Here is a 15,553-nt window from a genome sequence, read left to right on the forward strand (position 1 = left end):
ATAGTGTCGTGCGTGCTTTTAAAATTGGGGAAAGGGGGGGGGGGGGGGTTGGTTAAGCCAGCCTCCTGCGCAGAGCACATTCTTTTCTTTTCTCTTTTTTTTCTGTCTCCTATACTCTACAGTTATACCTCCTTTCTCTCTTTGTACCATCAGGCTGCTTATTCCTTGTTTGCTTTCCTTACCTTCTCCTTCCAATCCTTAAACTTCCTGTTGTTGGGTTATTTGCTGGCTAATATATGTACAATATTTGTATGATAATGCTGGAGGCCTTGTGCTTTTGCTACATTAACGACTGGCTACTAAGCCCTAGCTCCTACATGCAGGGCCACCTCTAATGTTGGCACTTTGCCTACTGCTGTACTGTTGTCTTTTAAGGAAAAGTTCTCCTAATAAACTTTAAATAATAAAAAAAACAAGATTCCTTGGCAAATCGAATTTGGGCAGATTCGCCCATTACTAGAGGAGACGTTGATAAAGGCCACACCAGAAGCAGACAAATAATCACGCTATATGTTTTTGGTCAAAATGTCTCCATACCAACCAGGGTCTAATGTGATTTATTTTCATAAAAAATAATGACATGGCTTCTTTCTGACAGTAAATCATCTACATTTTCTATTGTCTACATCAACAAAAAATTATCCTGGTAATTGGGGCTGAACATTTGAACAATGTGAACTGCAGTATCTTTGCAGATACAAAAATGATCAAATTTAAATCACCTTTAGCACTATAATGTGTGGATAAAAAAACCATAATCATTCAGACAAATCATATTACTCAATTTTAATAACATTCCAGGAAGTCTGCTATTGTTCGTAAGATCTGACCATTTACTTTAATGACTGTGACATAGGTTAAGGATTCATTTTGTAATTCTGAAAATAGCTTATGAATATAGTATAAAATAAAAAGAAAATACTTTAACATAATTTTTTACTTATTTTATATGAAATCTTTTGCTGATATAATTAGTGGAATGTCTTAATCACGTTACAGTGTTGTATTTTAAATCCAATTTTCGAAGTAATCTAAGAAGCAATATACTTTGTTTAAATACTTTGTTCTGGCTTGGGACATACGCAGATTCATTCCTATTATTTGTAAATGTATAAAAAGCTCTAACACATTTATCAGTGAGGTGCACTTTTAAAGTGAAAAATACAAAAATAAACACAATATTCAAAAATGGTATACACATTGTTAACTATTCCTTTATATTGTTTACCTCAATTTTTGTATTTTTAATATTTAATTGAGACTAGTGAAAAGGTAAGTTCACCCATAATGAATAGTAAAATGGAGGCCACAGGGGAGTGATCTGGAGATTGAGGATTAAAATAAGTCTGCTGTGATAGATTTAATTTTGTCCAAATAGTGGGTGACACTTTTGCCTTGATACCTTTTGTATCCCTCCAATAAAACACATGCTACAAATATTTCCTCAGTCAGTGTTTATCTTCATGGCTGGCTTAAAATTTATTTTTTAATTTTTAATAGATTAGGGTAATTGCTATAACCCTGCTAGTTTTTTTTATGTCACTGGCACAGAAAATGAGGAGAAATGTCACTTAATGGAAGTGCTGGAGGTAGCTTTGGCCAAGCATTTAGCACACTTCAGCAGACAATCATCATCTTTACATTAAAGAGAACCCATCAGAATATAAAAATGGAAGCAGAGTTATCATCCTTGCCTTTCTATATAGTAAGTCCTTGACCTGGGTCAAACATTTGGGATGCCTTTTGTACGCCAGGGACTCACAAAGTAGTGAATGGATAAGAATGACAGCCCTAGAGCATGCACTTTTAATATATATTGATGTGTGTGTTTAAAAGTATATGCCAAATATTTTCTAAACTGATGTAATAATGTAATGAGTTTTTAGTTTCAGATGACTAGATGTATTCTGAACCTTTTGTAATATATAAAATATTTGCTCTCAGCTCATTACTTTTTTCAGAAAACCTTAGTTTATCTTCATAATCGCATCACCTCATACACAATAGAGACTCCATATTCTTCTCTGTACCTTGCATAGTGTACTACTATTTTTCTCCCATTGAGAAGAAAAGTAGGACATTGGAAATGAAGCCAACCCTTTAATTGTCCTGCAGTGAATTATTCAAATGTATAATCTTTGCAAAATTTCAGCGCAGGCAATGCAAGTAAATGCTGTGCATGTTTAAAAGTCATTTCCATAAGTAACTGCAATTTCTCTACTGTTTGCCCCTGTTTAATGAGCTGAAATCTTGTTTGCATTCCTCCCAATTTCACAACGAAATGCGACCAAGCGTTGGTACCAAAATTACATGGCCCAAATTAAAAGCTTGTGAATGTTTCACGGAAATACTTAAAAAATAGGGACTAGCCTATTTATGAAAAAAAAATTAAAAATACACACACACACACACACACATATATATATGTGTATATATATATACATATCTACACGTATGTACAAAATGATGTACATTTCGGATTGTTTAGAATTGCCTTAAGTGCACCCCAAGAGTCTTAATTTATTTTAGACTTTCATTATACAAATGCTAAGGCCTTTTTTTCTTTTTTTTTTATCTGCTTTTAGTTAAATGAACTTAATGGCAATAAATGCAAATGTCTCTAAGAGGAAAATAGTTAACATTTATTTATTCTTACTGTTGTCTCTTCCCTTGCTGGTGTCATTAGAACAGTTCGTTGCATCCCATTCGCTCCCATTATCTCTGCTATCAGAGCCACCCAGCACGACTCCTGCACGCCTAGAAGTGGTTTTCAGAGGCCCACATAGGGCTGGTACATCATCTCCCAGGCACTAGCTTAATGATGAGAGAAAAAACTGAGAATGTGTCTGAGGAAACAGAGGGATATATATATACAGTATATACACATACATACACACACACTTTTTTTTTATTATTGTAGCACCTTTTTTTTATTATTGTAGCACCTTTTCTAAGGTGTGAGGTTTATATGAGCAAAGGTAGAGAATGCACTCATGCTGCAAAAGGCATCAAGGTATTGTGCCATGACAGCATTGTCTGTAATGGTTTTATTACAATACATTCTGTAACACATAAAGGAAACTTAATACTAAAAAGTTTTAATTTTGTATCTTGTCAAGGCAAATCTGTTCAGCTTGGTTAACTACAGTACTTTAAACAAACAGCACACCTCCTTTAAAAGACATGCACAGTTTACATTTGAATCCTAACTACTGGAAATATTAAACTACTGTGATGAATTAGACATCCCAAAGGAAACCTGTGGAGTCTGCTGTTGCTGATTTCTCATTCTGCAAATGGTTGCTGCCTGGCAATCATGCTGAATTCATTCTGCAAATGCTATCTGCCTGGCCATCATGCTGAACTCATTCTGCAAATGCTAGCCACCTGGCAATCATGCTGAATGAATTCTGCAAATGCTAGCCACCTCACATTCAAGCTGATCTCATTCTGCAATTGCTAGCTGCTTACTCTCTGGTTACTATGCTGAACTCATTCTGCAATTGCTAGCTACTTACTGCATGGCAATCATGCTCAACTTTTGGCTTCGTTGCAGGATTTTCTACTGACTCTTCACTTCATGTCAGAGAGCAGTAAAGTTTTGTCAGGATGCCACATTTTTCTGTATCTGTATTAAATTAAATGGGGATCTTTAGTTTCAATTTTAAACAACAAATGTGATCTATCATTTTACAGAAATAAAAGTTCATAAGACTAGTTGTAATAGTTGGTTTTGGCAGAGGGTGACATTAGCAATGGCGGTGTGAGTTGTCTTTCTATCTGGCTGGCAGTTACGCTGCCGTTACACATAATATAGTTGGAACCCAAGAGATGTAATCACTCATTAGATAAGGGCCATTTTTAAATATCTAAAGCCAAACATTTTTTTAATTAAATAAGGAATGGTGATATGTCAGGTTTTTGTTTGCCGTATGTATCCTATTAGGGAGATTTCCTGCACACACAACAGGAGAGGAGAGTAAATCTCTTCAAAGTGAATGAAATCCCCATTTATAGTTGTCCCTTAAACAAGTGTCTCCACTGGAAATTTCCCCTCTATTCCTGTTCCAATGACAACTCAAATATTTGGATCTTTCCTGAATTTAGGTCCCACTGTCAATGGGGACAAGTACAGCAATAAAAGCCTAGTGGTTTTTCACCACTCAACCAAAGAAACAAATTTGCTTGTTAAACTGTTTATTTATATTGCAGTGCAGGATATCATCTCTGAGAAGGTTGTTTGCTGAAAAATCCTAATACTGAAAAATCTTCTTCAAAGTCCGGTTGATGTCACCACCTGCCTTAAAGACCATCTTGTTCCATGGCTGTTGGCAAGAGGATTCTACAGGCCTATGTGTTATTAGTAACTTGGGACATCTCAAGTCTTTATACATCTATTGAACACCAAAGAGGGGTTAGCACAGCTACTTCCCCCATCAGAAACAGTGGTATGTACAATGACAAGGTTCTGTTCAGGGACAAATACTATTTGCAAAAGAGAAGAACGGTGATGGGCTCAATTGTTGCACCATCATATGGGTACATTCATGGCCATGTTTGAAAATCTACAGGTCGCATGTAGCATTCACCAACCACAGTCAGGGCCGGTGCTAGACTATTTTGCACCCTAGTCAAGACCAGCTACTTGGACAAAGACTGGCTATTGACACACTCCCACTGAGTTGTCTCTTAGTTCCACTCTACTGCTCAGTGGGCGGGTACAATAGCCAGCCTGCTATTGGCTTTTGCCATTTGAAATAGATGTGGGGGTGCCGTGGGAGGGGTGAATGTTCGAGGCTGCACCCTAGGCAGCGGTACGCCCTAGGCGGCTGCCTAGTTTGCCTAGTGGCAGCACCGGCCCTGACCACAGTGTATATTGGTCGCCTTTTCATGCATCATAGCGGGACACAGTTGAGTCTATCAAGCTAAATATCACATATGATTATAAACAGATTTGGTTTTCGGACACTTTAATCCAGATCTCTGGGTCCACATAAAAACAGATTTATTTATGAAACCAACAGATAGGAATCAACTTTTTTCATATAGATGTTTCTACCCTCCATCCATTTTTAAATCCATTGTCAGATGTCGCAAGTGAAAAGGATTTTAAGTAGTAAGGACTCATTGAGGGTACAGAAACAAGAGATGCATCTAAAATGCAAAAATATCAAGCTAGGGGATACCCACGTTCTTTATTAGAACAGGAATTTAGTACCAGGAGACTTGCTAGTGTTGTAAAAAGGTTAACTTGTATGGGTCACTATCACAATTTCTCTAGAAATATTTATTCTATCCTAGGGGAGCTTATCCACAAAGTCCCAAATGTCTGACACCCTCTGTACAGGCCCACCACAGAAATCAGACTCTTAAAGATAGGTTGGTTAGATCTTATCTCCCTGCACCAGGGATACATCAAACTATATTAAGTGGAAACTGGAGATGTGGTTGTTTCCCCTTACTTACATGTTCAGAATGTGCTAGTATAAAGAGTTCTATTTTTATTAACTTTGATTATACTAAAACGTTTGTGATCTCACAATTTTTGACATGCCAATTGACTCATGTTATATATTTGATTGTATGTCTATGCCGTCTTATATACTGTATATTGGAGAAACTACACAGAGGGTTTATTACAGATTTTCACAACATAAGTACTCCAGCAGATTGAATCAGAAAGAATTTCCTGTCTACAGGCTCTTTTTAGAAGTGGGCCAAATTCTTTCAATGCTTCCAGCTGAGAAGGTTCCAGGAGATTGAACATGTTCCTAAACCCTATTGGGGTGGAGACAGGATTTTACTTTTAAAAAAGTGAGATATTCTGGACATTTACCTTGGGTAAATTTATACCAAGGGGTTGAATCATGATTTTTATGTGTTCTTCTATTTATATGAATGATCAGTTACTGTGTATCATATGACAGTATCTAGGGTTTGATGTATATAAATGAATTGCTTCATTTTTCTTATTTTTAGATTCCTGATTTTTGAGTATCCCTTTTCTTTAAGACGGATGCATTTGAATTCACATTGCATGTATTGCTGATTAGATGATGTAATTTCCTACCTGTTTCCTGTTAATGCTATGCTATACTCATTTGTAACCAGCTTGATAAAGTGCATTGTATAGTTGCAACTGTTGGTGTTAACTTTTGTCTTCTGCCTATCTAATAAACAACAAAAAGTTTACTGTAACTACCTTTATCGAGATATACTGTATATATACAGTATATATTGTGTGCGTGTGTGTGTGTGTGTGTGTGTGTGTGTGTGTGTGTGTATATATATATAAGCGATTGTACAAAGTCCCCTCTGCTACTGTGCACCGTAACAGTGATATGGTCTGAAACACTGTAATAAAACCCAAAGCGGCTGCAATGCAGTGTTTCCGGAAGGTCCGCTTTGGCCAAAAGCAATATAGTTGCAATTTCTTTTATTGGCAGAATAATAATTAGTTGGTTCAAATAACTTGTATGTAATATTCACAGTCCCATATAAGGAAATACTGCTTATTAACCCATTTTGTGTCAAAGGTGCATTAACATCTTATTGCCTGGAGCAACTTCCATTGTGTTTTGAATTGGTTCATATGCTAAAATCTTTCACGCTCTTTATGATAACCACATGGATTTTGACAAGTTTTTTTTAACATAGTTAGGGATTATCCTGGTCCTGGAATCATATTTGAGCATACATTTTCAAAAAAGTAAATGAAAATATACTATCACATATCTATGCATTGTCTTATGAAATAAGCCAGAATTGACAATGTTTATTTGTTAATGACTTAAAATGAAATCTTTTTTTTTTAAAGATAATGTTTTTATTGGAGAAAGTCAAAGATGACAACATTTACATACGTAGAGCAGGAGATACAAAATACCCGGTCTGAACATGTGGCCGACAGAGTAATACAACAGGCAGGCACAGTGGTAAAATACAAATTATCCAGCATAAACAAAATGAAATCTTTAATGTCAGTTATTACTACTACAATTTGACCAATTAGGTAATATTTTAGCTAAAAATGAAAAGCAAGGAAAACGTCCACATTCAAGACAATACACTGAAATCAATACTTCCGACACTCAAAATCATTTTTCAGTGCGTGCATAGTGCACGACCCATTCACCAAAACATATCCCTGTCATCTCTACTTAAGGTTCACGAGAGCAATTAAGTGCCGGATAAGTCAGGAAACTGTTAACTGTTGTTTTAAAAAAAATGGCTGTTAATTAGAAAAAAAAGTTGACATTGTCTCTTAAGATAAACTTTCTGCTGAGGTAGAAAGCTCTTTACTGCAAAGTTGCACACATTCAGTCCTATCCCTCAAACTCCCCCCTCTTCTTCACTAGCATCATTTACATCGGTAATTAGTTGTAATTCTGCAGTGCTCATTAGAGAAGAGCTGGAAACATATCAAGTAGTGCAAACGCAGTGGGATAGTAGCACATAAGGCTTGGAGAATTAGATGTCTTAGCACATACCCAGGGAAGGTAGTCATGTCATAAAATAAAAAGTCAATATTATCTACTCATTTTATCTTAATACTAAAAAAAAATACAGAAGGACAACAATAGGCAAATCAGGATTGTACATTGTGACATCATCCTTAAACTGTAAACTCTAGCTAGGCTATCTATATTCATTTATGTTTTTGTATGGCCTGATTTAACCTTGGTTGCAGACACGGGATTCTTAGTATAATGACATGCATGTTAATTTTCTTTGTGCTGCATGTTACAATTTGCAGTATTTTTTTCTAATATTCTTAGGTTATTCACAGTTATTACATGCAATTGTATGGTCCTTTGAGAAGCTAATTATAAATGAAATAGCAACAAGTGATGTATTGTCTGTTGAGATTGTAATGTGCATGTTAATGTTTGACTTGATCACATGGTGAATTTTTAATACAGTGAGTCATATTGACATGCTGTTAAGGACACGACTATAAATATTTAATCAATTTACCAAATGTATATATTCATGTTTCAGAAGTTAGACAAAGGGGTCTATTTATAAATGTTTTTAGACAAGATTTACACAGCTTTCCCCCAGGATTCACACATTTTTCCAACTGAATCCAATTAGAAAAATGTGTAAATCTTGGGTGAATGATGTGTGAATCTTGGATAAATAAATATATAAATAAACAAAAAAGTGTACTGAATTCTAGCGCTGTAAATTGGCACCAGGGTGTTACTGATAAGGTGCTAGTACATACCTTTAAGACCCAAAACTACAGGTTCTCAAAGGTTGACCATCTGATCCCTCCTGCTTTTTATGCCATGCTATTGGTCAACCAATGTAATTAATGTCCTTATTCACCAATATTGAGGCATGTGAGGCATGCCAAGGCCCTGGTTTCCAAGATTAAATCACTATTTCCATAATAGAGTGCCCTGGGTCAGGGATCCCTGGGGAGTGTCCATGATCAAGGTTCCTTGAGCTCTCCAGAAACATATTAAGGGTATGTTGAGGATGTAATTTAAGTTTTTTTGTCTAAGCAGGTATAAGTGGTTTTAGCCAACTGATTTTGCACCACACAAAAAGTTAACAGCACACACTGGCTACTGCTGTTACTTTATTATTAAAAACAAATCTTGCAAAAATAAAGCCTGCATTTAGGTAGAGGCATAATACAACCAGGAACCACCCTTTGTGACCACCAGGGTTGGTTAAAGATATTTCCAAAAAAAATGCTCTAGGACTTAAATGGTAACTCCACTTTTCAAAAGGATTGCACATTTAAAAAAAAAAATGAATATAGCATATAAATATAATTGTGGCACAGGCCATTTTGTAATTTAATGTTATTAAAAATGACCTTTCTATTAAAAACTGTAAAACTTGCATATTGTTGCATTCTCTTTTTGAGCCACATATAGAGCATTAGGCTGCAGGCTCTAATATTACTGTACTTATGTAATGCCTGTTGCTTACAGAACTCAACTCAAGCTGAAATTTACACAGAAATAAACCAATCAGTGCAGAACCAGCTCATGTATTTATTGCATGTATTGTATCAGATGGCTTAGCTCAATGATTCACTTAGATCAACCACAGCATGTCTCCTTAGTTAACCCGTAGTGCTCTGAGAATCCTTTAGTTCATGCATTAAAGCTTTAGTTGTAAAACAAGGATTGTATTTATTAGGGTTGCAAAGATACCAAGTACAGTACTTGGTACAAGTACAGTACTTGGTACAAGTACGAGTACATGTACCAGTACTTTTGAGCTCCAAGACTACACTGGAGAAAAAAATCAAAAATTAGGAGGCAGCTGTCATTTGTAAGGAGCACACAGAGCTCCTGGGATTTGTACATCTCTGTTCTAATCTATGATTTTGTTTTTATAAATATAGGGATGCACAGATACCAGTTTTGCGAGTACGAGTACTGATACTTGCCGAGTACTTACAAGTACGAGTACTGATACATTTTTGTTTATTGTCATGTGACAGTTTTTCTAAAACAATACAGACTAATGATTTCAGGATGGTGGTGGAGTGCCAGAGCCAGGTCCCAGCTGCAACCGCTGCAACCCTGGTAGTTCTCATGAAAATGCAAAGTATCTGTGCATCCCTAGTATTTATAGTTAAAAAGATAAAAAATTACAGTTTAAAATGTATAAAACAAATAATAAAATGGACCCCTAATATTTTGCCTTGGATTAATGCCACAGAGGTGTCTGTATAAACTTGCATAGTTGACTAATGCGAGTCTGCATATTTATGCCATAATTGTCTTAAATAATGGGCATTTAACCACCACTTTACTAAAATCACCTTACTCTGTATTGGTGGCAAGTGAAGATTAGAAAGGCTTGGTCTTCCCTAACAATGTTGATAGCGATGGCATTGGTTGCTGGCTACCTTCCAGACTTTGAACTTCAGCACTGTACTGCTGGTGAAAGGTGAGAGCACAGACAGGTGGGGTGCCAGTCATGAAAACAGAATTGTGGCCAGGTTCAAGCCAGAGGTCAGGACAGGCAGTAGATAAATCTAGCTGGATAGTTAGGCAAAATTGTATCCTGGAAAAATGAAAAATGCCATACCCTAGGTCAGGTGAGAAATCACACAATTAAGAAGGACAAAGCCCAGAAACACAGACAAGGATTGGGGGATGAGTCAGTACAGACTATTACAGTCAGACTAACCTGCTCAAACTGATGCTCTAGGATTGGTTTGTGAGAGTGGAGCTCCAAAACAGCCACAAACAAGGAGCAGAGGAAACAGGTGTAGAAAGGCTGGAGACACAGACTAGATCCAGATACAGTCTAAACATCATAGGAAGGGGAAGAGGGAAACATAGTTTACCAGAATATTCAGAGGAAGAGAGAACACACAAAAGGAGCAAGAAAGTTCAAATACTGCCTGACTTGTAACAACATTTGCTTAGACAACATTGTTTTCCTAATAAATGTAATCTTGTGAGAGCATTGTGTATCTGTTTTCCTGTAAATGTTAGCACTGATTTTCATTGTAAGCCCCTCAGTGGGTTTCTGTCCTTGTTGGCCTTGGGCAAATGCTCTTTTTGAGTCTTTTGTGAAAATAGCCTGACACTGACTCAATGTGCTCAGTTGTGTTTTTAATGTTTTTGCATGGAACTAATACAGTATGTATTTTCTGCATGCGTTCATCTAGGGACTTCAGGTATATTGTATAGTTATATATCAAATCCAAAGCAATAAGCACACACTTTCGTTTTTCGCAATTAATGTTGCCATGGCTACATCAAAGATAACAAATAGGGCCTGATCATAAATCTTCTCTGGTCATTAATCTTTGCATTGCTAATGCTCAAGCTGTAAGGTACTGAAAGCGTCGCAAGGAACTGAAAACTTGTTCTAGACATTACTCATCAAAGCATCTGAGAGCACAGACAAATGTTATTTATCAAGGTGTTGGGGGAAAAAAGTTCCAAGTATAGGAATTAAAGCTAATTGCTTCTGAAGTCTTTGTTGCTACTGTAGTACAAATGTATTGCATATCTCTAATTCATTTAGCATAGATTTTGACAACATTATCATAATCCATTTGGTTGTATATAGAAAACCGTGAAAAGGAGGAAGATATTTCCCTTCGAAGGCGTTCCACAAGTAAATAACCATCTACAGCACATGCATTTGTTGCATTTTTAAAATCCTTAAACTTCAATAACCAACATCGTGGTGAAGTGTGAGATGTCAATAATCTTGTCAGTTATATAAAAACCTTGCATTTTGTGTAGTACTTCTACACATATAATAAGGACAGATACAGTAAACTCCCCATTATATGGCATTTAAGCAACTGGCACTCTCAAGCAACCAGCAAAAAAAATCGGGGGGTTGCTTGAGAGTTATTATTAACCCTCAAGCAGCCAGAAACTACAGTTATCCGGCACCTACCAATCACCCTGGGTGCCAGATAACTGGGTGTTTACTGTATTAAAGTGGACCTCTACCCCTTTCACTAAAAATCACAATAGCTTGCAGTTTTGTATGCTGATATAAAATCATATTATATTCATTAGTCAAATCATCTTGTTTTTCATTTACTTACAAATAGAGTTCCTCCACTTCCTGGTCCTCTTTGGCAGAAATGATGTAATGTGCCTAAGCGTTGCATCCTGGGAAGATTACATCAGCAGGGAATTGCTGGGAAATCGTACCTGTAATCTCACGAGATCTCAGGGAAAGGCATTTTCCTCCTCTGAGAGGATGTGCATGGTCACATGTCCTAGTCACATGTGCCAGAGTTCCAGGAAGTAAAGGGTTAGTTAAAATGGTCACTGTCAGAAGACTGGGGAAGAAAAGAGGAATAAGGTATGTAAAAAATAAAAAGCCGGCAATTATATAGAAGTATCGGATTGTAGATTATCATTACCAAACATTTCTAAAGGTGTCGGTTGTTATTTTACAGATATGGGTAAAGTTCCTCTTTGAGAATTTCAGCTAGCATGCAGGAAGTTTTACTGTGCAGCCTTAATACATACAAAATAATGACAGATACTAACAATTGCACCCAGCATACAGAACAAAAGACATGATTCAGTGCAGAGTTCATTCATATAGAATGGTAATGTAAACTGAGAATTCCGAAATACAGAACAAAAGAAGTAAATACCTACAACCTACAATACCTAAGATCAGGGTTACCAACAGACTAAATAGCAAAAACAGAGGTACTGTGATATACAGTATGGGCTCTATGGAAAGCTTTTTTTGCAGTATACCACCGATGAACTAAATTTAAAGATGTTAAGTCAGATATGTGTCAACTGGTATTGCCATCTGCATTCTGAAATTGCAGAAGAAGGTATTTGTACATTGGTGCTGCTGCCTTCTGTCACCTTACTGGATGGTGTAAAGAGGTGTATTAGCTCTTATGGAGCTTTGGGGAGATAGTTTGAATGGAGGAACCTTGTATTATTAGATGTGTAAAAAATAAGTCAAGGCAACTTTCTTGAACCTTATCAACTGTGCCACTGTATCAACTGTGCCTAGAAGTCAGTGTCCCTTCATTCAAACTATCTCCCCAAAGCTCCATAAGAGCTAATACACCTCTTTACACCATCCAGTAAGGTGACAGAAGGCAGCTGCATCAATGTACATATCCACAGTTCTTCCCCTCCTATACTATTGAATCTGTTTGAGTGGTAAAAGATTAATTGGTGGTCTAATAATACAACTTGTCTGTGAAGGTTCTCATTCATCCAGGTCATGGTACATCTGTAAAAAAATAAGTCAAGAAAGTTCCGTGAGCCAACATGGTTGTTCTTTTGTAGAGATGACTGCGGCAGAAATCCTTGGTATTTTTTCCAGGTTCCTATTTCTCATTCCTTGTGATCAATGACTGAAGTGGGCCCGTATACTAGTCGCTCTGGCAGAGTTGTGAGAACTGTGTGGATAACATATGTATGTGAAGAATTGTTCTAGCTACCACGAGAGAAGATGCCAAGGAGTTCAATCCAGAAAGGATGACTCTTGGCCAATCATGTTGTTGCGTGAGCTTGGCATCCTTCTAACTATAAATCATGGGCATTCAACATTCCTGGTGGACAGGACAGGTAAGATATTAGTATTAAGCCACCCATGTCCAGATACCATCCAGATGTGTCTATTTGTAGATGACCTGCAACTTGGAGAAGAGAATGTACTTGTTGCTGACTAAGCTGTTAGTAAAGCATTCCAAAAAGCACTTAATTCTACTTGTCATCACTGCCTGTATGCTTGCTCATTGTGGTAAACCATTAATATAACACACTATGCTGATGATTTGTGCGGAAGCATTAGTGGATTAAGCACTGTGTTCACAGCTCTATAAGCTGATAATGGACTTCTTTTACTTGGTCTCATTTGGTCCCTTAAATATACCATCTAAAGTGTTTTGTAATACCTGTCTGATAAGTTCACAAAAATACCTGTTGATCCTACCAGAAATCTTGTGAGCTGATAACTTCCTGTGCTCTCTACCTGCACTAACTGTTATTAGTTATATTGTTTTTAGTTATCTCTAACACCCCCTCTAGTTTACGGACAGTAAAATGGCGGAAATAATCCATATTCCTATCTTTTTTCTGTTGTCCTAATATAGTAGGGTGAGTGAGTGCTATCATCCTAGAACTGGAAGTGTGTTACTGGCAGAATCACCAGGTGAAAATAAAGGAAAAAAACTTGAGAATAGAAACCAATGCGATTTATGACAAGCAATTTAGGACTTCTACATCCCATTGGTTGTGTCTTAAAGTGTATGCAAAGTAATTGTGGAAGAATTAGAATGCCTGGCAGGGTTTTTTTTCTGCAGTGTCCATTTTGTGGAGATTCTTCCTCACAACTGATCCTGGTGACCACTGTCCCTGTTACAGGAAGTGATGGGAAATCCAAAATGTTTGAGTTGCCACATGAACTAGAGGTAAAAGTAAATCTTCGATTGAGGAAGTCTGTTCTGTTCTGGTGACAACTCTTTGCAAGAAGAACTCCCCTTGCTTTTTTGGAGATCTCCTTTAATGTCCCACTGTATGTCTAGGACAGAAACTGTAGGGAAATCTCCCTGATGGCAGAAAACCTGACAAGGATTTAAACCATTCCCTACTCTATCATGACCTAAAAAAGAAAAAGTTTTTTTTTTTGAATCTTAGAAAGTAATTTTTAATGCTTTTTTAAATCACATTAGCAAATATTTGCTAATATATCTATAGATATATCTATACATCATGATTCTGTAACACACTGTGTGCTAGATATTGTCCTATTTGAATAAGGACAGTTACCTTTAATTGCAGCTACTTATCTGACTTAAGAAATGAAACACAAGATTGTTAACATAATCCACATTTAGCAATGAGTAATTGCAATATGGCTGCCAGAGGGTTAAGAAAATTGTATAGTGAAACTGAAATCTTCTGTGAGATGAACAGGCTAGATAAAGGCACAATGCAACCATTTGAAGCCAACAACAATTATGTGGAATTATTACTAGACATTTTATTTTGTGCCTCTGGAGTGAGCATTGAAAGTAAAAGGCAGACGCTGATTATTCTCCTGGGAGCGGTAAGTCTACGTTGCGGCGAGGTCATCCCTTTTTTCATTAGCTGAAGAGTTTGTTGAAAAGTTAAATGTGCTGACAGCTTCTTTGCCTTTGATGTTGGGTCTCACCCTGCTGCAATTACCATGACTTTTCCCTGGTGGCAGGGGAAGACTGCTAGAAAATGAGCTCTCTTCTGCATTAGCTGTTTGTCTGTATCACCATTCAAGAAAAGCCCCATTACTAGTTGAAGCATTTATAAGAAAAAGAAGTACCAACATCTCTCTCTCTCTCCTTGTCTCTCACTTTCTCTCTCTCTATATATATATAAGTTGTAACTTAGTTAAAAACCAAAAAAATTTAATAGGGGATCCCCCTCAGCAACTTAAAGCAAAAAAAGCAGCTCTAGCTGCTATACTCACCTGATCTCCCCCACAGAGTCACCGATCCATGGAGGCATTGCTGCCCCTTTTCTGGGATGAAAACACTTACAGGGTTATTCACAAAAGGGTGAAGAGTTTGGAGAAGGCAGGAGAAGGGAACAATCTAGGATAACATAACTGAACTGGAAAACTAGCTGAATTGGAGAATGTTTCCCAAATAAGCTATTTTGGCCTAGATTGTTCACTTCTCCTGCCTTCTCCAAACTCTTCACCCTTTAGTGAATAATCCTGTCAGTGTCATTTACCCACTTCCTGTGGGCCCAGGGTGTCAAGGCTTCACTCCCTTTCCCTGGGCATACCGGAAAATTGTGTAAACAGCGAGGCCACTTGATTATGTGATGTATGCAACCAATGAAGGATAGAAAGGGTGCTGGAGAGGACTCAAGCCTGTATTTGGACCTTACAATATTTATGATCTTTAGACATCCACTTATCAACTTCCTGGATATCATTAACACTCACAACAACCACAAGGTGAAAAGTGAGATGGGTTATTTAAGTAAAAACACTTCAAGAACTCACCAATAAGTATTGTTCCTTTTTTGAAAACACTTACCATACCCGCACACACTGGTGAATGGTCCAGGAGGACCCA

The sequence above is a fragment of the Nanorana parkeri genome, unplaced genomic scaffold (genome assembly GCF_000935625.1).
Source record: "Nanorana parkeri isolate BGI_ZX_2015 unplaced genomic scaffold, ASM93562v1 scaffold581, whole genome shotgun sequence".
NCBI lineage: Eukaryota > Metazoa > Chordata > Amphibia > Anura > Dicroglossidae > Nanorana > Nanorana parkeri.